At 45.7% G+C, this 25,221-nt stretch overlaps 2 long non-coding RNA genes across 5 annotated transcripts in view; one reads left to right on the top strand and one right to left on the bottom strand.

The window, feature by feature from the left end:
* Positions 1–24,631, top strand: part of LOC308182078 — an 89,452-nt gene extending 64,821 nt beyond the window's left edge. Inside the window, exons 8-13 of the long non-coding RNA XR_013941656.1 lie at positions 1,023–1,158; positions 1,677–1,859; positions 3,601–3,801; positions 4,660–5,389; positions 6,922–7,011; positions 20,864–24,631. This is a non-coding gene — a long non-coding RNA (uncharacterized lncRNA). The remainder of the gene's footprint in view (positions 1–1,022; positions 1,159–1,676; positions 1,860–3,600; positions 3,802–4,659; positions 5,390–6,921; positions 7,012–20,863) is intronic.
* Positions 14,054–18,869, bottom strand: LOC308182079. 4 transcript variants are annotated; one of them, XR_013941657.1, is made up of 3 exons: positions 18,753–18,869; positions 16,528–18,634; positions 14,054–15,864 (listed from the first exon to the last, which is right to left on the bottom strand). It is a non-coding gene; the product is annotated as an uncharacterized lncRNA (long non-coding RNA). The 4 variants fall into 4 exon arrangements; XR_013941660.1 differs by having other exon boundaries at positions 16,528–16,625; positions 18,426–18,866; XR_013941658.1 differs by having other exon boundaries at positions 16,511–18,866.
* Positions 24,632–25,221: the final 590 nt, after the last annotated feature.

Below are 25,221 nucleotides of genomic sequence, written 5' to 3'. Positions count from 1 at the left end.
CCAGCTGCCGGGGGCTTCAACATCCCAGACAAATGGCTCACATCTTTTTTTACGCTGGGATGAAGTGCCTGGGCAGAAAGAGAAGGTCTGTGCAGGAGACACAGATGCGTGGCAGCTCTGCTCCGAGTTCTCCAGCCATCTCCTGAGCAGGCAGCGATCAGTCTGGCGGATGCTGCTCTGAATTCTTGCCTTGTTTCCCCCACAAGCTGCTCGCTCTGCATGGGGCTCAGCTGACGCTGGCACCCGGCGTGCTGCTGGCTTTGCTGCTGCAGGTGGCCAGCACATAGCGGGGATGTGCTAGCAGGGACTCTTGGCTTGCTGCAACGTGCTGCTTTATTGCAAATAGCTTTGGCCATAGCTGCTGTGATAACAGTAAAAACCAAACCCCCAAAATCCCTTCCTGCTCTATCCCTTTGGCTGGATCCGCTGCTGGCAGAGGCTTTGCCGGCACCAGGTGCAAGGGGATGCTCAGGGGGTGCAATGAAACCCAGCTCTGATTTTTTGGTATGTCCATTTAACCCTTTCCTCACTCCATTAATATTTGTCAATGGGACTCCCTCCCATTGACAAATATTAATTAATTAGAATTATTTATTTAAAAAGAGAAAAAACATTTGTGAGTGTTTTAATGCTGGGATAAGATCAGGAAAAGATCACTAAAAGAAAAGGCCTCCAGGTGCTGCAATAAAGGTCCAAGTGCCTCCCTTCTCCCGCCTTCTCCCTACACCAGCACTGCTAGTCACGGGCTGTGCTACACGGGCTGCCGTGTTCTGATTTTTGTTCGGCTTTGGTTTGGGACATCACCTGAGCAGAGGCCTCAGCATTTACCCCTGTGCTTGAATTGAAGCCGTCTTTGAGGAGACTCACAGCCCTTTTGCTGCCTCCTCAGCATCTCCCTGATGAGGGCCAAAGAGTCCTGCCAGTCCCAGCTGGATTATCACGCGGGGCCAGCATCCTCCGCACGCTGCACGTCTCAGCGCTGGTCACAGCTTCCTCGTTCCTTCATTCTGAGTCTCCCTTAGGTTTCATCGAAACCCCACATGGGTGAAGGTTTTACCACAGTGACCTCCTACACATCACAAACCACTAAGTATCGCCCCAGTTCTCCGAGAAGAGCCTGAAGGGATGCAAGATGTTCAGCTCTCTGTTGTCTTTCAGGTAAGCAAATTTAAACACGTAACTCCGTCTGACAGTTTCAATTATTATTCTTCTAACTGCACTACAAGAGAGGGAAAAAAAAAGATTTATCACAAAAGATTATTTTGGGGGAAGGGGGAGGAGGACGGGGGAACTCTAGAATGTTTTATTTATGGGAATACTGCAAATTACCTTAATAAATTCCTTTACTAAGCTGTGTCAGCTACTAAAACATTGTTCTTTGTGGGTGAATAACTTTTAATTTGAGTGTTCTAGTATTCAGCAGAGTGAGGTAATGGATTAGCAATTGCCTGTATTGTAAATGTCATCTTGGCATAATTAGGGTGATTATTGTTAACCAGTGGAGTTTAGTATTTATCTGTCACTGGGTGAGAGAATATAACAAAGCCCCAATTAGTTATAAATGGTAGTGGGTGGTGGGAATGGAACACAGCCTCTGAAATGCTATTTTTGTTTTAAATTTGTTTCAGTGTTTATTTGGTTTTAACATCCGCATTAATATGATCTCCCCCTGACAGGAGGGCTTGCGAATCACGTGCGCATGTAGACGCCATGGGTGTGAGGCCAGGAATTACAGCGGAGAAGGCATGAGCAGCGCTCTGATTTCCTGCACAAAGCATGGATTTTCTCAGTGCCAGACGGAAATACGGATGATCCGTGAGTCTGTCCAGTGTTGCAGGCCCAGGAAAGCAGAAAGAGGAGTAAGAAAAGCTTTTTCAATCGACTCCATCCTAATTTCTCCTTTCCTGATGACACCCTCTATCGGCCTTTTGCCCCAGGAGCCGCATTTGCCCTTCAAATGGGCCAAGTGAATGTTTGGTCCGTGATAATAGTCCCTTCTTGAAAAATGGGAGCAGAGAAGGAGGAGGAGTTTACACTGGTAAAACAGAGATGTCGGGGTGCTGGAAGTTAGTAAACATTACTCCAGCTCACATCCGTCTCTGTTTGTGGTGCTTGTGCTAGCTCCCAGACGTTTGCACCCACTGATGGCAGGGCAGTTTAGGTGGCCTTTCCAAATCCAGCCCTCAAAGCAGCAATAGCCTGGAAACACCTGACTGGGCTGCACTCGCTGTGTAATCGTCTCTGACAGACACCTGCACGCCCAGACTTGGTGCCAACACTGAGTTTTAGGTCTTAATTCCCACTTAGGTTCCTCCCTGCCCATTCATTGCTAACAGCACCCTGCTTCTGATGGACAAATGGAAACTTTGGAACAAGGGAAGGGATGCACAGCCATATTACAGGTGGCTGTAGAGCAGCTTCCCCATTGGGAGCTTCATCTCCTTTCCCCCCAGGGCAGTCACCATCTAGCTCAAGGCACCAGGGTTAATGTCCTTTGCGAATACTTATCTGGTCTAATAGAACCGGGGATATTGCTATCACTCACAGAGATTTCAAATCCTTCCTCTTAATCCTGACAAGCTCTTGCCCTTAATAACTTCAGTGGGACTCTTGCCAGAGCAAAGACTGTCAAGTCAGATTCTCAAATGAAATGAAAAGAAAAGCAGGAAGGGAAGTTCAAGGTGAGGGTTTTTTTCCTTGGTGCTTTATATGGATGTTCATAGCTGGACACTGTTGTTTTTTTTCCTTCTATTATCTAAATGATGGATGAGTCAAATGTCCTGAGAAATATTTCCAGATCCAGACACAAATGACATAGGATGAACTGCGCAAAGCCACCAGGGGCTGAGAAAAGACAGAGAAAGGAGACTTAGATTGCTGATAGAAGATGTAGTGGGAAGACAGAGGTTTCAGAGGGAAGCAGGGATCATGTAATGTATGAAGCTTATACATAGTTTATACATCTTTAGTTAGTGGATATTTAAGTATATTGTAACAATCAGTTGTTGTAGGTTATCTTAGACAGCAGGTTGCTTGTGACTGCAGTGTGTTAGGTGGGAGCTCTTTAAATTCTTCAGAAACCTTTTGCTATGCTCAGTCTCTTGTGACACAGATTATGTGATCTTTCATTAAAAATGAGAGGAACATTTCTATACTCTGTCTCTAGCAGAAAACCTAGAAAACTTGAAGCTGAGAGACACAAAGCAAGTAACGCTCCAGTTCCCATTTTAAGACATTCTCTGATTGCTGGAGACATTCTTACTCTAGGGATGGAAGAGGCTAGATCGATGGTTTGCAGTGTTTAAGGCAAGTGGTGCTGATAAGCGATGAGCTCTTGTCAGGATATGAGCCACGGGAGGCAATGAACATCAAGAACAGAAAATTTGAGCTGCTCTTAGGAAGAACTGGCCTTTTCCTGCAGCCTTTTCCAGGTGCCATGGTATCCCTCCAGGCACCAGCTCAGAAACAGGACAGATCTTTCTTTGCTTAGCTCGGCTTTGTTCATCCCTGCACCATATGAAGCTTGGCAAGCTAATATCCCCTGGAGATCTGGTATCCCTCCAGGCCCAACCTAACCCTAAACCATTTCTTTTCTCCCAGTGGGAAGAGACTCACCTTGTCACCCAAGGAAGGAACTAATGTCACCACCTGAAGATCTGCAACATGTCTGGGAGGATCCATGAGCCTGTGGCCACAGCAGAGCATGACTGCAGCAGCAGGGACTTGCCAAGAAAAACAGAGTTTGACCTGTTTTTTTTGGAGTGGGCGGTAGCTAGATTTACTTTCCACAAGACTGCACAGGTACTGCTTCCATTGTAAACTTAATAAAGCTAGTAAATACTCAGTAAACCTAACTTAGATTCTGATTATACCTGAAACAAGCACATAAATCCTACATTGTGGTTTTTTGTTTGGTTTGGGCTGGTTTTTTTTCTGCAAATGCAGCCAAAATTTTGCTGTTACTTGTTTAGGTACATCTGGGAGCTGAAAAATTTGCAACAATTTGCCAGCACAAATATTTTTCAAAAAAGTGTTTCCCCTCTTTCCCTGTAAATATTCTGCCTCTGGCCTTTGTGGGAAAAAGATGTTTTGGACAAAGTAGGAAAAAATAAAAATCTATAAACATTTTATAGAACTCATCAAATACAATTTTAGTTTAGTTTTACAGAGAAGTAGGACTTTCTTTTCTCTTCAGCACCTGCGGGAAGGTCAATATTACTTCCATAAAACATTCAGCAGCAAGGTTTTTTACATAGATATGTCCGCTTTCCATGGAAAGTCAATAGATACACTCAAAGCAATTCCTGAACAGAATGGGAGGGATCAAAGGGGACTTTTGAAAGGCTGAGCTCACTTGTATGAACTAAAGTAGAGTCTAATTCCTTAAAGGCTTGATCCAACCCCCACTGAGAGATATGAAATTGCTTCAACAGAAACAGGACCTGACCTTAACTGAGGGACAAGTCGGGAGACCTGCAGCAGTCCCAGCTGCTTGACACAGGCACAGACACGCCAGCAGCCACCTCCTCACCCTGCCTCAGTTTGAATTGCAGTCGATCCCTGGGAGAAAATAGAAATTTGTCGTAATGAACAGAGCGGGAGGCTTGGCTCGGTAGCATCATTTAAAGCTTTATAATCCCTTATCACAATTTGCTTCAGTTTATTAGACATCCCTGGAAACAGGTGTGATGGAAATACCATGGAAACGTGAGACAAGTGGAGCCATCAGTTCACAGCCTCTCCATCAACGGATTCATCCCAGAGAGAAGAGCTGGAGTCTCATGGGCACCTCCCTCTCCTCTTCCCAGTTTCATGTCAAGAGCCCAAAGACATCCCCACGCCGCAGCCAAGAGGGGCATTTCTTCATCAGGACTGGAGGGGAAATCAAGCCAGCCACACGTCCACAACTGTCAGCACTGCCAGTCCTCCCAAAGTAAGAGCAGAAATCCCAACATGGGCAGAAAGGGACAGATTAAACTGGCTGAGCTAAGCCGCTTGCATCTGGAGACACCCGATGGGGTGTTGCTTCCCTCTCCTCAGCCCTTACGCTTCAGCACTGCCGCTTGGCTCAGATAATTTACTTTTAATAGTCTTGTTACAAATGAGATTGCAAAGGAAGCACGTGACTCAGAACAGGGAATTCTGAGTCACATTCTCATTTCCCCCTCGTGCCTCCTAGGCCTCTAATAAACTACAAAGAGACATTAAGACAACACTGAGAACTCTTTATCTGCTGAGACTGGGGAACTGGAACAGTGAGCAGGCAATAATGGATTCCGCGTATTTGCAATACGTCCCTGCGGCAGCAACCAAACAAGGGAGACGGGAAGTTCAGGTGCTCAGGACATGGACTGCCCGGATCAGACGGCCAGCTGTGGATAGAAAGCAGGTAGGCAGTGTCTGAGGTCGGCTGAACACACCTTTCTAGCCAGTCTCCCTGGAGGCATTCAGCCATGCCCATGCCTTATTCCCTAGGAAAGCCAGGGGGAATTAAGTAGCTGTCATGCACTTTGAGACATCTTTTACATCACCCCCTAGCACGTACTGTATCGCTTGGGCCAGGATAAATCACAGGTGTTAGCAGCAGCATGTAAATGGGAAGGGAAAAGGGGCCACATCCTACCTCTGCCTGCAGCATCTCTGACTGTAACACCAGTTCTGCAGACAACTGCAGGTAAAGGGAAAATCAGGCCTAGGGAATCAACAGACAAATGTCCCCCCAAGGCAAAGAAATCAATGGAAAAATCAAGTAGAGGTTAAAAACACATACGCAAAACTAATTACAGAAAGAGAACTGAGCCTGGGGTGGATGAGAGCCCTTGATAAAGGAAATGGCTCCACCAGGTAAACAGAGCAGTTGGCCTCAATGGCTTGGGTTATTTATTTTATTTTTTCTCTTTCTTCATGTAGGTCAGATGTCTTCCCAAGGGGGTTTCTCTTAAACTCCCTCTTAGGATCTCAATTACACACTCAACACAGATTAACAACAACAACAGATAATAGAACAGTTAGAGCAAAAGAAACCTCAGAGGAAAACACAGTGCACTTAGACCAGAACAAATAGCAAAGGGTTCATGGGGAAGGAAAATCAATGTGGCTGATATTTATTATGGTCTTTATGGAGGGAGATGGTACTCAACCAGAGCCCATTTAGAGTTCTGTTCCGCTTGGGTTTTGCCATAAACAAAAATAATGGGTCCAGTCCTTCATTACAGTTTTGTGCCCTGCACATTTTAATTAGGGTTAGGAAAATAGAAGGGAGAAAAGAAAAGCCAGAAAAAGAAAAAGAAGAGAGATGAAAAAAATCTCCAGCTAATTCATAATTTAGTATCTGATCTGCTCAGGCTTCTGCTGGATCTTCCAAAAGCAACATTCCCTTTCATTTGGATTGAGTAGTTGCTGCTCAAACGTCCTTTTGATGCCATGAATGAAGAGAAAACAAACAACCATGAATAGGGAGGGAAAGAAAAAAAAAGAGGGCAAACAATTCAATATGTGTAGAATCTAACACACTTCAGCATCCCACACTGGGTGGCAAAGCCCAATGGTGGTGACTGGAAATCAGCACAAGTGGGAACACACTAGAAAAAGAAAGGACAGAGGAGTAACATGTTATGAGTAATGAAATCCGTGCTTTCACCTCTTTGCCTCCCAGCATACACACACTACACAGCGAGGAATGCTCCTTTGCATTTGCACACACATTTGCTTGTAGGGCCATGTGCATGTAGGGCCAGAACCACGATCTCCACGAGGCCACGGTGTGGGGTACAGGAGCATGTGCCACGGTGGCAGGTGCGAAGCAGTTTCTCACTCTGCCCAACATCAGATTGCATGCAAGTAAAGTCAAAAATACGTGTGTGTGCTTGTGTACAGGTATCTGCAGCAATCGATAAAATGTATTCTCCCTGCTTTATCCAGCCTGTTACATGACTGACTGTTCTTGGACATGGTGGAGATTGGTAGCGTTGAGATCGGGCTCCTATCAAGGAATTTGAAATCAGATTTGAGGTGAGTCCTGCTCCAAGTATAGCTCAAAATCAAATTATTTTAGTTGTGGTAGGGAGGGGGAAGAGAAACAGAGTAGGTGAAATAATAGCTACTGTCTAACTAAGATAAGCCAGACAAGACAAAATATTAATTCTGATTATGTTAGCACACCAAACAGAGAGAACTGTAATTCTGTCTACCTGTCTAAATCAGGGAAAATTACTGTCACCAATGGTGCATAATTCAGGGATGATAAATCATTAAAAGTAGGTAGAAATGGTAACATCCTATTATTTGATGCTATTGATGATAAGCCTGCCTGAGAAAGGGAGATCCTCTGAGTTAGAGGCTCACGTTTCTTTGCAAATAGAGATGTAGTAAGCTCTCTGAAAGTTCATGAGTCTCGCTGATAACGGAGAATATTTCCAACACAAACAGCCTGCTGATGTGCCATATCCCCCCATAGCCCTCGCACAGACCCAACACAAGACTGAATCAAGCTCGCAGCTATCTCCGCTTGCACCAAAGGGTGGTTGGGATGGCTTAGACCTGGAGCAGAGCCCTGCCGTGCCGTGCCGTGCCCTGCTCTGTCTTTCCCTAGCTCTGCCAGTGATTTGCTGTGTCATCTTGAGCAATCACTAAGACTAGATGTGTCCCCTTTCATATCAGCTGGCTCATACACAGGTGCCTCATTAACCTCATTAACTAATGAGCCAAACTGATCACACAGGTCTGCTGATGAGACTCACTTTGCATCTTGAAGTGCAAGTATTTCTCCATTAGCCCGCAATAGTCTGTCCAGCATGATCAAAGGTCTCTTTCTGATATTTGTCACCACAGCAGGGGTACAAGGATATTGAACTGAGCTCAGGGCTTGGAAAACAGAGGTGTTGCAGATGAAACACAGGTCAGATGAGGACTGGGAGGAAACTATTCCCTGCTCTTTGAAATTAGTGTATTTCTGAAGGAGGGCACTGGCAGTTCATGGAGCATCTTTGGTTTGTCGTTTCCCCCACTGCTCCAATCACTTTGGGCTGTTCTGGATGAGTGGGGCCTTAATCATCCAAAGACAGGAAAAATATGTCCTGGTTTAGGGAAGTAGGGAAACCTGTGGCTCAAGCTGTGTCTCTGCAGGAACTGGGGAAAGCTACAGTTTTCTGCAGCTACCTGGAGCTTAATTGCCACTTAAAGGAATTATCTCCAGCCTTTATCCCTAAGAAAAACAAGTATTAGTACAGTGCAGAGAGACGGATAGGGAAACAGGTTGGAAATTGCTTTGTAGACCAGCTTCCCCTCCTTTCCCCATGTTCAAACTGAAAAAGAGAAACAAAATGCTGTCAGCAGGGACTGGGAAGAGAAGAGGTGCTGGGCAGAGCATGAGCCTCCAGAAGGAACAGGAAAGAACAAGACCCATCCAAGCTTCCCCTGGTCATACATTCCTTCCCCAGACACCTGAAATTGGTCGCTAGCAAACATTTCTGATGGACTTGATCCTACATCTCACCAGGGACACCCTTCTCACATCATCTCCCAGGGTAGTTTCTTACTTCTTTTGATGTTATCATAATCAGTGCTTTTAGGAATTTCTCCCAGAATTTTATAGACTTCACTCGGAATCTGTCAGGAAGGCTATTTCTTTTCTCCTTTAAAGAAAAAAGGAAGCTCTTTTCTCTTTCATATACACCAGGAATAACTCCTGGCTGAAATGAACTACTTGCTGTGGGAGAAAGGCACTGTGCTGACAGGCTTGAAAACTGACAACTTACTATTAAACTACAAAAAAGTCACTTCCCTAGTGATGGTGAAGGCTTAGCAGCAGGAGACTCGTCTCTTCCAGAATCCTTTTGCTGTAGTAAAAGCTTCAGAGGAAGTTCCAAGATACCAGAAATGGGCAGATCTAGCCTAATGTACCCAGGGCTTAAAGCAGCCTTAGCTTAAGCCCTGAGTTGTTTTTATACGGTCTTCATTGTCATACAGTCTTACCTCATAACATCATGTTCAGATTCCCTTCTGAACATCTCTCTGAGCACATGGTAGGCACTAGGGGATCCAAACCTCTTTCCAAGGTACCACGCTGCAGCAATATGGAAGGACACCCTGCAGTAAGAATGGATTTCAGTGCTTAGGGCTCTAAACCAAGGCTCCATTTACTCATTCTTCCTATTTTTCTCCATTTATTCTTAATGCTAGTGTCTCATTTGTCTGAGGGGCACTCCCTGCTCAGAGTTCTGTTGTGCATTATGTTCCTGTTTCTCCCTTCTGACACCCAACAATCTCTGTACAAGCTGATCCACATACTTTATCTGTTGGACTCTCAACATATAGCTTTCAAACACTTGCTTTTAGAAGCATTAAAATCACGTAAAATAAAATAATCCAGACTGTCCCAATACAAGCACATTCTCCGATTCACAATCAGGAGCTGTTGCCAAAGGCTTTGTTTAAAAAACTTACTGTGACTTTTTTCACAATTAAATACTTCAATTCAAACCTTCTGCCATTATCTGAAAATGACCTTGGGGGTAGAACAGACAGTGGAAAAAAAAAAGTCCTCAAACTATCAGCATGAAAAGGGATTGTTTCAAGGATGGCACTGGGTCACGGAGACATATGTTCTAGACATTCATCTCCCAGATGAGTAAGATTGCCATTTTGGATGAATAATTTTTTTAGGAAATAACACATTGCCTGGAGTAACCACTCCAGGTCAGAAAGCTTCGTACCTACCAGTTTCTTGCTTTCATTTTCTTGACCTTGATCCTCAGCTCATATATATCAGTATCTCTTTACAGAAGTCCATTGAAATACTTCCATGTATGTGAACTTCTGTATAAGTGTGAGCTGAAGATCTGATCCAAGAGTCAGTCTATATTACATACAAGTTTAAAAGAGATTCTTGGCAAATGAAGAAGGAAAATAGAAGTCTTTTTGTACTCTGAAATTTCCCAGGAATAAAACAAGTGTGCAGTCAAAACTATTCAAATGACGTTTCAGGAGATCAGTCATCTATTAATGCATTTCTTTTTGAACAGACAGAGTTTGCAAATTTACTTTGGGCTTATAGGGTAACCAGTTCTATTGCCATCATGGCCAAACCTGATTTCTGACATAAGATCCAGCTCTGCGTTCAAATGAGTCTCACATCCATGCTAAAATGGATATGATTCTGCTTAACAGAGATAGGGTTTAATTAGAAGAATAACTTAACAAAAATCTTACCAAGGTTGTAGTGGCTCTTGAGGCCAGGTCACATGCATATTCAAGTAAGTCAGGTATATGCCCACCGACAATCACTTGATTTCTCAGAATGCAAGATCAGATTCAAGCGTGGGGCCTCGAATCCATGCTCACACAAAGCAGTGCTGCACCCTGGGGAAAACTGGGATTTTGAAATCAATGTGACTACCTAGTAAAACCACACAGCACAGTCCAGTCCACAGTATGTAAAGCTAAAGGTTGTAACTACAGTCTTGGACATGACTCCCCACTGCACTGTGTGAACAGTAAGTCACAATTATCCCCACTTTTAAAATTCTTGCCTGAAGAGTTTTATTCCTATAAAATCAAATAATTTCCCCTCACCCCCGTCTTCTTGTATTGGTGGAGCAGCAAATGTGTGCAATTGTGATTCTCTCTTTACTCTGTTTTTGGTGGTCCTATTAAATCCACCTCTATATAGTTTTTATTATCATGTGCAATAAGACCACTTACGGTCAGCGAGTAAAACGCAATGGTGCTGCTGAGACTCTCCAAGGAGCTTGGCAAATTGGCTTTAGCTGGTTCCTTAGGATTACATTACACTTTGCAGTCCAGTGCTGTCCATGTCTGCATATGGTGCATTCTTGCAGAGAGCTGGGATTGGGCTGGGACCCAGTTACTTCTCATTTCTGCTTTCTCTCTGCTTCCAAGTCTCCTGTGTTAACTTCACTGACATGGATAAAATAAGCCTTTGGTACATGGTAAACAGAGTTATGGAGGCTGTGAGCAATAAGTAAACTGGAGCTTTTGTTTTTGTATCAACAACACAACCATCAGGTGCATCCTGGCTGCAGGCATTTATTCCAGGTGATGCTGTACAGAACAGAAACCAGATAGGAAGACTTTGCATGCTACACAGAATCTGCAGTGCCAGCAATGAGAAAGCTCTCACAAATTAAGTATAGCTGACCTGCAGGAATAAGCCTAAGCAAGAGTAAGCCATAATAATCACAGCTACTTGAAAGCCTCTGTTTCATTTGAGAGTCCTGAATGGCTTTATAAAATCAGGCAAGTATTTATTATAACAACTTACAGATGGGAACATAAATGCCCTGAGAGGTAGTGGCTGGCACATTCAGATGCTGGTTGAGATCCGTGTGTGCTTTGTTGCTAATGACCCAGAAAAGGGTGATTGCTCATGTCTCAGATTGAACACCTACGCATGCAAGCAGTCATAGAGAGGGGCCACTTGTGAAAATCTTGGCCAATTAACTTACTGAAGATCCCACAGAAAAAACAGTGGAAGAGTGGGAACAAGTGTTGCAGACCAGAGTGCTCCCCTACCTCTTCTGCTCAGGAGACTGATTGCAGGTGAGTAGCAAGTCCCTTGAAAGAAGGGTGTCCAAGCAAACAGTTATCCAACTTTCAGAGAACTCTTTTACCTTGAAACATTCTCTGTAACTGTGACTACTATTTTGGGTGGTTACCAACAGGATTTGTATTTTAATAATGTATTTGAATTTGAGTGCTTTGCCCTTCCCTGAGTCCCATCGACTTAGGGCTTTGTGCATCATCGTCTTCTCTTGTTTTAGTTCAGATACATTTTCCTAATTATCCAAGAAAAAAAAAAAACACCACAGATTAAACCCTGAATGATATAAGGAGCTGGGGTAACTGATATTCAAGGGAAGGGGCTGACATGGCTGTGCTCTTCCTCAGACATTGTGCTTTTCCAGTAACTTTTATCCAGGAAGCCTAGTTTGCAGCTCAGACATTAATTAGCCCTCTCAGCTCCCCCATGAAGAGTGCCCCATCAGCAACAGGCTCCTGTGGCCAGCTGCACAGAGGCACGGAGAGGAACGGTAACTTGCCCAGAGGAACAGAGTGTGACACAATTTCCTATTAGACACATTAGGGAGGGTTACAGCTCCTTTCTGACCATCCGAACACAGCAACAGCAGAAGTATGGTGATATTTTGCTTATCTACTGAAAGGTCTCCTGTGTATTCTAGGAAATAGCTGGCCCTGACCATTGTTGGTGATGATGGGAAGATGATTTGGTGTGCTTTGGGGAAAAGAGAATAGCAACAGTCTGTTTTCACGTGAGCTCAACCGTACTACTCCATATTGTGAACAAAGAGGGGCGGGAGCAAGTTTAAGTGACTCCAAAACCAAGCTCAGTACTTTAGACTCATCATTTAGATTCTGAACGTGCTACTGAGAGCAGGGGCTCATTTGTTGATGTTTGTTTGCAGGGGTTTATTTGTTTGAAAAGGCTAATCAGCTATCAGGATGCAGAGGCAATTGCTTAAATGTAAAGGGAAAGGAAGAAATTGTTCAAAGCTATTCAGATGAGGTAGCATGGTTTGTGTTTTGATGTCGGTGTGCAGCCAACTGACAAATGCTGAGCCACGGTCTGGTGTAAATCCAGATGAATTCCATTAGAATCGACAGACTTGCTTCCAATTTATTCTGATGTAACAGAGAGCATGATATTTCCATTTAGATTTACATTTGATTTGTTTCCTGTTTCCCATAATTCAGTCAGTTTCCATTGTGTACAAAAACAGCCTGCGCCAGATTTTGATCTCATTTGCATTGGATGAAAACAGTTGTTTCAAATGGAACCACACTGGATTTATAATTACATAAATGAGAGCAGAATCTGATCTATTCTGAGTGAGAATTTCCCAGGGCGTCGCCATGTGAGAACACCCCTGCCGTGGTGAAGCGATCAGGTGCTTTGTCATCAATTTCCGTGGAGAATTTTCATCTAAATCCTGGACCGGAGCCCTGAGCTTGACAGCTGCTGCATCGCAGACCCGAGGTATAGATGCCCCTCTTTCCTTCAGAAGATGAGCTAACAAGCCAACACTGCCACCATCCCATCAGCTGGGGATGAATACCACGCTTTGGCTTAGAAGGTCAGAAACAGAAAGAGCTCAGTCTTGCCTGGCACAACTCTTCTTCAAAAGATATGTTGGCCCTGATATATTTCACTTGTCACACACATCATTTATAAGCCAGGTTCTCCATGTTGCCTTTTGCTTTCTTCCTTGAGGCCTTTCTGACTCCTCGTGTTCAGTGGCAGTTCGAAATGTTAGGAGCAATGTAACTATTCTCTGGCAGATAAGGCTGTTCTGGTGGCTACAGTGCTAGCAATAGGTTGGGTTATTACTAATAAGTAATAAGATGCTTATTCCCAGCAACGTGGGCAATCAAATGGATTTACTCCTCCCCATTGAAGCTGCTTATTTCCCTGCTAGGGGGAAAACAAGGCCATTTGGAGTCATTAATGGCAGTTGCAAAGGTTTTTCTGAGTAGACAGATGAGCTATGGTGCCATAGCTTCTCAGAGGACTTTGATCCCCACTCATCCGTCTGGCTTCACAAACTCTCATTCTTGTTCCTTGCTCTCTTCTAGAAGTCACTGTTTCAATGGGATGTGAACAATCATTACTCTCACTCTGAATCTTACAGGTACTTCACAAGCTTTGCTAAGCCTTAAAAAACTTGCCTCCTGACTACCAGCAATGACATATGAAACATGGATAGTCCACCTCGGTCCTCAAAAATGAGTTTTGCTATGAAAACATGCAGCTCAACTCTTCGTTGCCAAGGGCTTGGGGAAATGCAAAGCTGATGTGCAGTAAAAGCAGCTACACCAGCAGCATCAATAAGGCTTGGCATTTTAAACGTGCACTCTTCCATGTGCATTTGCAGGACTCCTGTGTGTTTAATTCCACAGAAACTTTAGGTTCCTCTTAATTTACAAGGCTTAGCACCAGACTTGGGAAAGATAACAATGGCAAGAACTACAGCAACACCGCTGATGACAACACACTTATTAAGACCATCCGTATTAGGAGCACATTATGTGGCAGATTGAAATTTCAGCATCTCTACGCTTCTCTCACCATGTCAGCTCAGCCCTGTGCAGAGAGACTGGAAATTACCCCATGGGTTTGTCCTGCAGTATATAAAACAGAGCCTTGGAAAAAAACAAGGCAATCATCAAATTTCCAGTGTAGGCGGCAATCTGTCTGTTAGGTTTGCACACATACATATTATCGGGGCCCGCGAGTGCCTAAAGGCAGTCTTACCCAGAGCAGCTCGGCAGCTTGTGCCTATAAAACACAAAGGCACACCAGGTTCTCCTCTGTCTAATGCTTCACAGCGAGCAGTAACTGAGCGGGACCTATCACGCGGTAACAAAGGCTGACATAAATACTTATTTGTGATTTTGTTCCCCACAGTTTTTATTCCACCGTGCAATTTGCATTACAACTGGATCCTAATTGTCCATTTTAGCAAGCAAAGAGCAATCTGATACAGATTATAATACGCAAGGTAAAGCGGCAACATCACAAAATAAGTGCTACCAGCCAAGGACAGCCTGCTTGTCTCCCAGGGTTTTGACGCTGGCTGATTAAGCAACTGGGCAATACTGCGAGGGAATATGCTTAACCAAAGCAAAAATGCCCAAAATCGTTTCATCGGGGCTTCCTGATAGCCCTGAGTATGAGGCAACGAAGTCCTGAAAACATTTTTGAGGTGATTTGATGCAACTGTCCTTGGTGAAGGAACACCAGAGGCACCATAGCATGACAGCCTGGCCTGAAGGCCCTGCAAAGCCTCGAGAACAGAGCCCATGTGAAGCACCGCTGCTCCCATGGTGTTGCTGGAAGCCCCTGCGAGGTACTGAGGCACATCTGGCATCAGCAGCCTGTCTGAGGTAGGACGGCAGAGCGACTGCGGGGACAGAGCCCCAGAAAACAGCGTGGCCCTGCAGAGAAAGCCACGTGGCTGAAAACCAGGAGCACCTGGAAGGACAGGAGCAGTTTCCAGGAGGGGACACCACACAGCCAGCCTCTCTCGGCTAACGGGGCACAGCTGCTTGGTGCCAGCGGCCCCTTGAAGGAAATGCAATGCAGCTGCCATCTATGTGCAAGTGCCTCTGGGGCAAGGAACACCATTATGAAGCAGCCTCAAAGGAGACATGACACAGCCTGCTTGAGACCCTGAAAGCTCAGCTGGAACAGCCACCACATTGAATTCTCCTGTATATGAAAAAACTTCTGTATTCCCAGGGCCAGCAGTGCAGACTCATTGATTAGAAGGCAGGGCAGGAAATTAAATGAGGCAGGTGAATTAAAGCCAGACTTCACAGACTGCATCTGTTCCTCCGTTCCCTCTGGGTACAACACTGATGTAACTTTAAAAAGTAAATTTAGTGCTGAGGAAAGCTGCCAGACTGATGGCCCTGTAAGCTGAAGCACTTGATGCATCCACAACTCGGGTAGAGGAGAGGCACGGAAGAGCCGCTGAGACATGCCTCAGCCTGACCTGCCTTGCTGAAATACAGCAGCTGGGGGAGACGGCCCTGCCTGGGCTTGTCTTCTGCTCATGAGGCTCAGGAAAAAGCTGGTTGGGAAGGCCTGGCTGCAGCTGCGAGGTGGAGGTGAGTGCAGCAGCAAACAACAGTACTCGTGGTAATCCTGGCTGTGATGCCTCAACAATAGGAGGATCCCAAAGATAAACACTCCTGGCAAGAAGAAAGCCCATCCGTGGTGCAGCAGGCGAAGTTGCAAATGTCTCCATCTTACGATACGCCCAGGCTGATGTGCAAACAGGAGCTTGCACACCTTTCAGCTTTGGTCATCGGTCTTGTCCACACCTGTGTTTGCAGAGAACAAGGAAAACATCTATTTCAGAGCAGTTCTTAGTATCTTTCCTGGTATTTGGACATACAGCAGCAGCCCTGTACTCTGCAGGCTGAAGAGACTGGCTGTTTCTTATGCACCTAGATGAGCAAGAAGAGACAGGACGTCTCAAATGAGACCCATTTTTCCACCTAAGTGGCGTTTAGATGATTTGAAGCCAGCCTCTGCCTGTTTGGAGACCCAACCTTCTTCTTGACCAGACTCAGGTAAACTGTAAATTATATTGTAAAAAGAGCTCACCTCTTCTGTGAGCAGCTGAACGGTGTGATCACAGCATTTAGCAAGCACTGAGGATGCCTCAAACTATGGAGTAAGGCAATGTGGGGAGGATGGGCGCTAAAAGGGGACCAAAGGGGGACCAAATGAGTTAAAAAAAAAAGTTGTCCCACTGCCTTCTCAGCCCTCCTGTCCCTGGAGGGTGGCACAGTGCTATCTGCAAAGCATTCAAAATCTCTTGAAGGGAAAGAACAACAGTCAGATAAAAAGAACAGTCAGCTCTTGTTCCTCAGAGTATAGTCTCTTTTCTTTTATATCTTGCACTGGATTATGCCATAGAGGGAAAAGAACAGAAATAACTCAAATAGCTCCAGTTAGTTTTACCTCTTTTTGTGCTGTACCTGTGGCTGTTTGCAGGTGGTTTGCTTTTTTTTCTTCTTTTTCCCATGTGATAAGATCCATCATTTGAAGGACAGCAACCCAACCAGCTCTTCTTGCTCTGAAGAAAGGCAGCAACTTACACTTAGAATAAGAGATTGTCAGGCAGATCTGAAGTGTCAATCAAAGCCTATCTCTGAAAAAAACATTAGTCCAAGCAGTTCCCCACACTACCGCAGTTAATTTACTCTTTCCAGATATTCCCCTGAGCTGCAAAAAGGCTTCCGGAGCTGACCAGAGCTGCCAGCTACAGGCATGAGGTGTTAGAGCAGATACCGGACCTAATTCTACTCAGGTCACTTTGCCTTCTACAGAGCATAAGACTGTGATTGTCAGGTCCAGAGAAGAAAATACTGGTCCCCCAGACTTTGTGAGACAAATTGTACATTTCACTGGAAGGGAGACACTGATTTAGGACTCTGTTGCTGAGTGTGTCCCATCTTCAGTGGCACGCCTCCACTTTAATATTATTATTAACATTTAAATTATTATTTATGACTGCACCTAGGCTGCACAAGGCACTTTCCAAGCTCTCAGGAAAGTACTGGCTCTGCTCCAAGAAGCTTATTATTTCAGGACAGACGGATGCACAGAGGCGCCGCATGGTCAAGTGGCAGAAACGCTGACCCAACAGCGCCAGCACACTTTCCAGCGTGTACCCAGCTTGGTGGTTGACCTTGGAAAAGTCACATTCCTTCTTCCCGTGCTTAGTCCCATCCCAACCTTTGTCCATTTCTGTTGCTTGGGCTGAAAGATCTTCAGGTGTGACTAAGTTCACAGCTTTGTCTGTCCTAGAATCTCTAGTCCAGGGAAGTACCTGGGGAAATACTCTTTGTTCCTAGGGGGGAAAAAAACAACTCCTGGAAAATGAGAAACTCCATTTTATATGGCATTTCTTCAAATGTTTCTATTGGAAGAAAAGAATCAAACATTTTCTTGTTGCCAAAAAAAAATCCAGAAAGGCATGTTTTTCTGCTGAGCAACAGAGCACGCAGGTTTTATGGGGGTATTGGTAACACAGATAACAATCACTGAAATTTTCTAGGGGAAGTACTGTAGTGGTTAAAGAAACATCTATTTCATCCTGAATATAAGTTTGAACCTAAAAAGTGAGTTGTTCCATGAACAGGGGAACTGGTGAAACCCGTTCTCCTGACTTATATTTTACAACTGCTTTTTATTTCTTCCTTTCTTGATGCTCCCAATATCCCCAGGGCACCCTTATCCCCTTCAGACCTCCCCAGCAAAGCCCTTAGCTCTTCTGAGAGCTTCCTGCTTTGCCAGCAAGGAGCAGCAGGTGCAGTAGCTGGTTGGAAGTCAGGCAGGTACTGATTGACCAGCTGGTATGTCTCTCTTATATCATGCTGCTGGTTTTTGTTTGTTTGTTTACAAAAATTGCAGGAATCTAGGGTCTGTGAGACCTCTCTTCCATCGAACTGGATTGAATCAGGTCAGCTGGTTCAGAAGTTATTGGAGTGGGGCAACTGGCACACAGTGGGATGAGCAGCACAAGGAGTCTCATTGCTCTCTAAACCCTGGCTCAAAAATATGGCAGTTTTGGTGTAACAGTGGGGCCCTAACGTCAGGTAAGGTGGTCACTGTAAGAGCAGCGAGCCAGTCTCTGTCCTTTGGATATATAAAGGCTCCAGGACTGTCTCTAGTGCACTTACCACTTCTTTGCTGTATAGAGCCTTCAACCTGGAAATCAGGGCCCCGCCTCATAGGAACTGTTCAGAAGCCCAGTCAATCCCTAACCTGAGTCACTTAAAGCTGGATGGATAAAGAGTGGGAGAGAGGGAAGGAGAAATTATCTCGGAGTTGCACATAGGGGAAAAAAGAAAGGCCAAGACCAGCAACTTACTGAGGAATCCTGTGAGCAGGTTAGAGGGAGGCTCAGATGTCCAGTGTCCCCATCTAGGGCCCTAAGCAAAGCCCACCTCAGCTTCTTCTTGCTTCATCGCCTAGGCAGAATTCACCCTTTCCTGGGCATTTCGCTCTGATTCACTGCCCCCAGGAGCTGAGTCAGTCTTACCCACGCTTCTCCTTTGGCAGCTCAGACCACATGGTGAGCTGGTGAGGAAACGTTATTTGTAGTTTGTTTGGGTTAATTATTCGTGAGCACTGTGCTGAAAACACTTGGAGCTGCTTTCTGAACAGTCCTGGAGCTGGCGTGCAGGGAGGGACTTACCAAACGCCTGTGGCTGGGCTGCCTTTCCACGGCCAAGCTCTCTTCCATCTGCTTCCTTTCAGCCCTTGTCACGCTCCCCGTTTCTCATGGCTTTGGCTGTGCTCTTTGGCATTATCTGAATAAGAAAGAGGCAAGTACTTGGAGCATTGTAGACATGCAATCAAAAATGGCATTTGACCAAGGAGGCACTGACCCAGGCGTGGGGAGAATATAAACCTGATCCTCTGACTGTTTTGTTTTTCCAATCACACTAAGCCACTTCCAGGTTTTCACACCTGCTTTTCCTTCTGCAGGAGATGCCTTCACCCTTGCTTCTGACAATCTGCAACTGCCTGGAAGTCTTTTTCCCATAAGCAAGGCTCTGCTTACTTAGTGCATGATCCTGAGAATCCATTTTTCATCTCAGAACAGGGCAGCCTGTAGCTTTAGGAGCACTCTAAGGATGTTTACAGTGAGACAGCTTGAATTTCTCTAGGCGTGCTCACCCCCATACGTTAGCACTAAACAGTGGTTTTCAGTTTTCTGGGGTTATGGTTCCATAAACATTTTCTGACAGGGGTACAGACCCTGCATAGAATACTTAAACTTGGCAAAATTAGGATTACTTTCGTAGTTACTCTTCTGAAGACCCTTAAAAATTATGCAGGACTACCCCCGGTGTCTTCAGAACAGAGGCTGAAGCTCTTGAAAGTTTCTAGGGGTACCTCTTCAGGGCCAGCATCTGCTTAGAGAGCTCATTATCATGGCTTGGACGGCAACCAAGATGCTGCTCATGGCCCGTAGGCAGCAGCTCTACCAGGCAGCCACCCCACCCAGCCGAGCCAGTAAGTGCAGGGCTGAGTCTCTTGAGTCCTGTGAATTGCTCTTTCCAATTATGCAGACGAGAAACCGAGCTTGTGCTGCAAACGTTTAATCGGGAATTAGAGAAGTTCGAAGTTTATGTGGGGTGGGGTTTTTTTGTTGGGTCCTAGCAAAGGACACTATGATTCTGCTTTGGCTGACAACAGCTGCTGGCTGGGTTTTCTGCAAATGCCAAAACAAGATTTGTATTCCAGCGCTCAGTTATTCACCTGAAATTTCAGGGAACTGTAATAGCCTAGGATTTGCTGAGAGCCCACCCTGTAGCACATATGCCCCATAAAACACCAGGACACAGGAGAGAGGATTTATCCCAACTGGGTAAAATCCTCATCTGGTATAAATCAGCACAGCTACAGAGAAGTCCAGGAAGCTGTGCCATATCACGCCAGAAAAGAGCCTGGTTTAGAACATACTTTCAATTCATTAATTCTTTGCCTAGAGCCAAGATAGATGCCCCCTGCCACCATGGGATGCGTGTTAGTTCAGTTTCATCTACTGAAATCTCATGCAACTGCACAGGGAAAGAATTCTGACCCTATGGACTGTGTTCTCTGCTGATGCAACCCTCAGCTTTTGTTAAATGAGCTTCTTGGGCTGAACAATAGGTAACTGAGCTAAATAAAGGTGTTGTTTTCTGGCCTGCGCTATACTAGGGGTTACCAGAGGTGACTGCGCTGGTCCTTTCAGAATTTAAACATTGATTTCAAGGCGTTTACACCAGCAGAGAGCTTGGCCCATTAGTAATACACATAAATATTACTTTTAGCCACAGAGATGGAGAAGTCAGTCCCCCACCTGGCTGTTGCCTAAGTAACGCATCTCCAGGAGGATATTTTTTAAGCCAGTGTTATTTATCTAGTAGATGGAAGCAGGCCTGTTAAGGCGTACCAGGTCAACATATGTCTAAGCATGTGCCGAAGAACTTAATTGGTTCTCCCTGAGAAGAGAGACTCCCAGTGCTATTTAAAGGATCGTTATCCTACTGCGAGATGCCTTGGAGCCTGCTGCTAGGTCTAAGCTTAACAGGGCAAGTCCAGAGTAGCTGTACGGGAGTGGAAAGTCTCCCCTCCATGCTGAGGAGCAATTGCTGAGCAACCCCAGGAGCTGGGAGGTCAGTGCAAGGAGCAGGCATCAAAAGATCACACTGAAGCTCAGCGTAAGGGGCTTAATTCATGCTTGGCTGTAATGTTGGCTTTCTGTACAGGGTCAAACTGTGTAGGCCCCATTTTTTTTCTGATTTCTCTTTATAGAGATTTGGCAACACCTGTGGTCGCTGGTGACTGCTTCCCAGGCGATTCCAGTGAGAGTGAGCAGGGGTGACAGGACGGTGGAGTAATAGAAGCCTGGAGGGAGCCACCGGTGAGTATCTATGGAAAACATTGATCCTTATGTCATCATCGGAGTCAAACATGGAAGCGGTTTCTTAGCATCAGCTAAACTGGACCTTATGGAAGTGGCTCAGTCATGGTTTTCATGCCAAGCTATAATTTACGAGTCCAAAAATCAGAGATCATAAACTGGATGGCAACAAGGGAATTAGCCGGGTTCCCCAAAGATGGATGATTTTGCTATTCTGCCAGGAGGTAGCTCCTTTAGTGGGTGGACCTTTGGAAAATCAGGCTGAGCAGCCTCTGAGTGATAAAGCAGGGTCCCAAGCATATTAAAGCGTGTGTAAGCACTGACACTAGGGATGCTGAGGCTGCATTGCAGAAGAGGGGGAATCCTGGATATGCTTATCTTGACCTAAGGGTGGCTTATATACCACCTAGCACCTCTGTCTGCTCTTTGAGCTGTCAGAAGTTATTCCTAGATGAGTTGTTATGGTAACTGAGCTAATGCCCCGAGATAGATGTTTTCAGGTGGCTCCAGGCCAAAAAATCAACACCAAGAGATTCCAGATAATAGACTTCTACTAAATTCAGTGCTGGCATCTACTTTATTTAACCTATTCACCAATGACTTACTGAACTCCATTCTCCACGCAAGCCATATGTGATGACAATAGCTGCTTGACCTCAATGAACCTTGTCTTTCAAAAGACTGAGGGGATCCTGTGTGCTCTGGCTGGGTCTATGCCAGTAAAATAAATGTGCCTGGGACTTTCCTCTGCACTGAGAAGACAGCTGGCACAGAATGGCCGTTGTTTTCATAACAAATTCTTACCATCCAAACCTGTGTGGTCACAACCAGACGGACCATAAAGAAGAGTCTTTGACCCATGCTAGCGCTTGAAATGCATCTGGACTGGACCAAGCTGCAGAGCAATACTCCAGCAGTGTAACAGAGAGCAGTCCTGGCACTGGTTAATTTATTAGTACAGACCTTGTCTGACTGACTGCAGTCACCTGTAAGAAAGGAGCCTGAAACCAGGCGTGAAGGCCCTGTCAATGTGCTTGTGCTCGTACCATGTCCAGAGCCAGCTGGAGCTGTGCGTCCTTAGGAACAGTCGGTGACAGGCACACAGAACGTCAAGGAGTCGCTCTGGATCACCCATTTCTATCCTCCATTTGAAATAGCTCATGAGGTCACAGAGAGAAAAGCTCCCATGGGTTAAGCGGTGGATTTGCCCCTCCAAGATACCTCACATCTAACATGGAAATTAGCAGCAGGGGGCAGCTGATGCCCTGTGGCCGCCATCCAGCCCTGCTGCTGACTGCACCACGGAAGGCCTCTTCGGGCAGCGCTCCACAGCCTGCAGCCGGCGGAGAGCACTCGGGCAGCTCCGACAAACTTCAGGAAGAGCCGTGCCACTTTCAGAAACTCCCACATCACCACCAGACCAGCTGAGCAGCTACCTGGCTCTGGGGCCCTGCGCCTGCCGCCTCCGGAGCGAGCCAAACAGGTTCTGCCATGGCGTGGTCCGCAGTGCCAGCACTGATCACGCCTCGGGCATTTGGGACAGCCTGCTGCATGCCCTCGTGGATGCTGTTGCATCTCTGCTGGGTGGCTGCTTTTTTTCATGCCGAGTCTCCCTGGCGGTCTCCTTGCTTTGGACACCAGTAGCTCAAACACCACGAGGCCCGAGGCCTCTGAGCTGGGGGGATTCTACCTCAGCTTTCTCTTTGGCATTTCAAGTCTTGTTTTGCCCACTTGTGAGCTGTGTTATTGTAATATGCAGCTCTCTAGGGCAGAAGCTGTTTTTCCGCATGTTCTTTGCTAGGCTTCCACTGCAACAGGATTGCAATCTTAATCAGTGCAGCAGTAATGTGATTAACAAGCTTCTGCACAAGTGGGAATTGCAGCCTCGGTGGATGTGATTTTCCCAGTTCTGGCCTGCCTGGGTGTTTTCCCAGGATGAGAGGTCATGTTGACTGAACTCCAAAATGGCTTGCCCGAACTTTTGAACACTGAGGTCCAAATAAATTTTCAGCATTAGCTGGTATGCTGATCCCTTTCCTGCCAAGCTGCAGCCTTAAGTGATTTTTTATGGCTAAGATATAAACCCCAGAAAACACGAGCAAGAAGTGGAAATGCTGACTTGGCCGTTGCTAAATGCCAATTATCTACAAAGGCATTAAGGGTGGGGGGTTGAAAAATAGGGTCATTTTCATGTTTTCTCTGGTTCAAAGTAAACTGTCCCGTGAGCCCCTTATAGGAACACATAGCATACAGAGTGACCATTAATATTTATAGGCACGACACTGAGATGCAGACCTTGGCAATCAGAGCAACTCCACTTTTGGAATTAATATAGCTCTGCTTGGCTGGCCTCTCAGTGCAAAATACTAAGTAGGGACACCAAGTTTTTCAGGGAGAAGTTAAGAAGCAGATGATGACCTTCGATGGCGAGGGTCCATACTTCACTGAGTCTGTGAAATAATAAAGCCAGCTCTTAAAACCTTGGGGCTGCTGGCCAAACCCAACACCAGGTTCTTTGTTCCTCTCTGCTCTTGTGGCTCTTAGTCCCAACGCTGCATAGGCTACTCTTGTCTTATTCCCTAAGGTTTCCCACCATTGACCAGCTGATAAAGACCAGCATATCTCCACGGATGCTACTGGAGCAACGTAGAATAGATCATTGAATGGTTTGTGTTGGCAGGAACCTTTAAAGATCTAGTTCCAGCTCCCCTGCCATAGACCCGGACACCTCCCACTAGACCAGGTTGCCCAAAGCCCCATCCAGCCTGGCCTTTTAATGCTTCCAGGAATGGGGCATCCACAACTTCTCTGGACAACCTGTTCCATCACCTCAGCACTCTCGTGGTAAAGAATTTCTGTCTTTTCTCTAATCCAAATCTACCCTGTTTTAGTTTGAAACCATTACCCCTTGTCCCGTTGCTACAGTCCCTAGTAAAAAGTCTCTCCCCACCTTTCTTAATAAGCCCCCTTTATGTATTGAAAGATTGAAATGTGGTCTCCCTGGAGCCTTCTCTTTTCTAGGCTAGGTTAGCCAGCGTGGTTTTATAATACCTAAAGGTCTGGCCCAGTAATCTTAAACCTCAAAATGGTGCTGTAATCTCAGTTGCGATGCAGCACCTGCCTTCTCCCAACTTGTATTTCCAAACTCCGACTTTAACTGATAGAGAGAGCCCTCTAAACCTGTCCTCTGTATGCTGAGGATCTGGCAAGGTGCTGAGTCACGGAGGCTGCACTGAGCCCAGGACTACGTACTGAGCAGGTGGTGACTGCTGCCAAGGCACACACACGAGCACGTCTCAGAAATACCGAATGGGGGGTCATGCTGCAATAACAGCCCCGTCACCCCCGCGAGCCTTTAGAGAAATGTATCCCCAGTACCTGGGCATTTACCACTCGTGCCACACAAAATAGTTTGGAATTGTCTGAGGTTGTCATAACCCACTAACCCTCCATGCCCAATAAATCAAGGAGAGATGTGACTTCAGGGAGAGACCGTCTACCCACCACAGTGCTCCCAGCCCTGGGAAAAGGGATCAGAGAATACACAAAGGTGCTTGTTTGGGAGCTGGGAAGGTTTTGATTAAATTCAAGACAAAAACATTATAAATCCTGCTCCCTTTTTCATATACTCACAGAAATTGAGCCTGAACGTTAAACAAGAGGCTTTAAATTCTCAGAAATGGCTAGCAGCTTCAAACATGTACCCAGAACTCAGCACACTGGGGTCAGGATCTCCTGGTGATTCTTGCATTGCTGCAGTTACAGCCCTGCTTTTGCAGCACATGGGAAGGCCCACAGCACATTTTTGAGCACCAATATGTGCGCTCCATCAACCGAGCCCCTCTGAATCCTTTCCTACCACAACAAATATAAATGCTCCTGCTGTTAAAAACAAGGTGAAAAGGAGGAGCTGTGTGAAGTTAATCAGAGAGTTGAAATGAGATGCTGGAGAAAGGGGCCATGGGTGACTTGAGGTTTGCAGTTAGCTGAGCGATGTGAAATCTCTTGTGTCTGGCTGAGCTCTGAAAGGAAATGCTTTATTAAATCTTCTTTGTGTGAGGTTTCAAGCTGCCTCTGGACTGGAAAATAGGACCATTCCAGTATATGGCATCTAATCAGAACTGAAGTCTTTAGTGCAGGTTTTTCTGCAGAGCAAACTCTGATCAGCACAGATGCATAACTCAGACGGCTCAGGATTCAGAAAGCTGAATTAGACACCGTACACCTGTGCTCTGCCGTGCCTCTCTTC

This window comes from Anser brachyrhynchus (genome assembly GCF_964034855.1).
Source record: "Anser brachyrhynchus genome assembly, chromosome: 23".
NCBI lineage: Eukaryota > Metazoa > Chordata > Aves > Anseriformes > Anatidae > Anser > Anser brachyrhynchus.
Note: the sequence above shows the minus strand (reverse complement) of the source record. Positions and strands in the feature narration are given on the sequence as shown.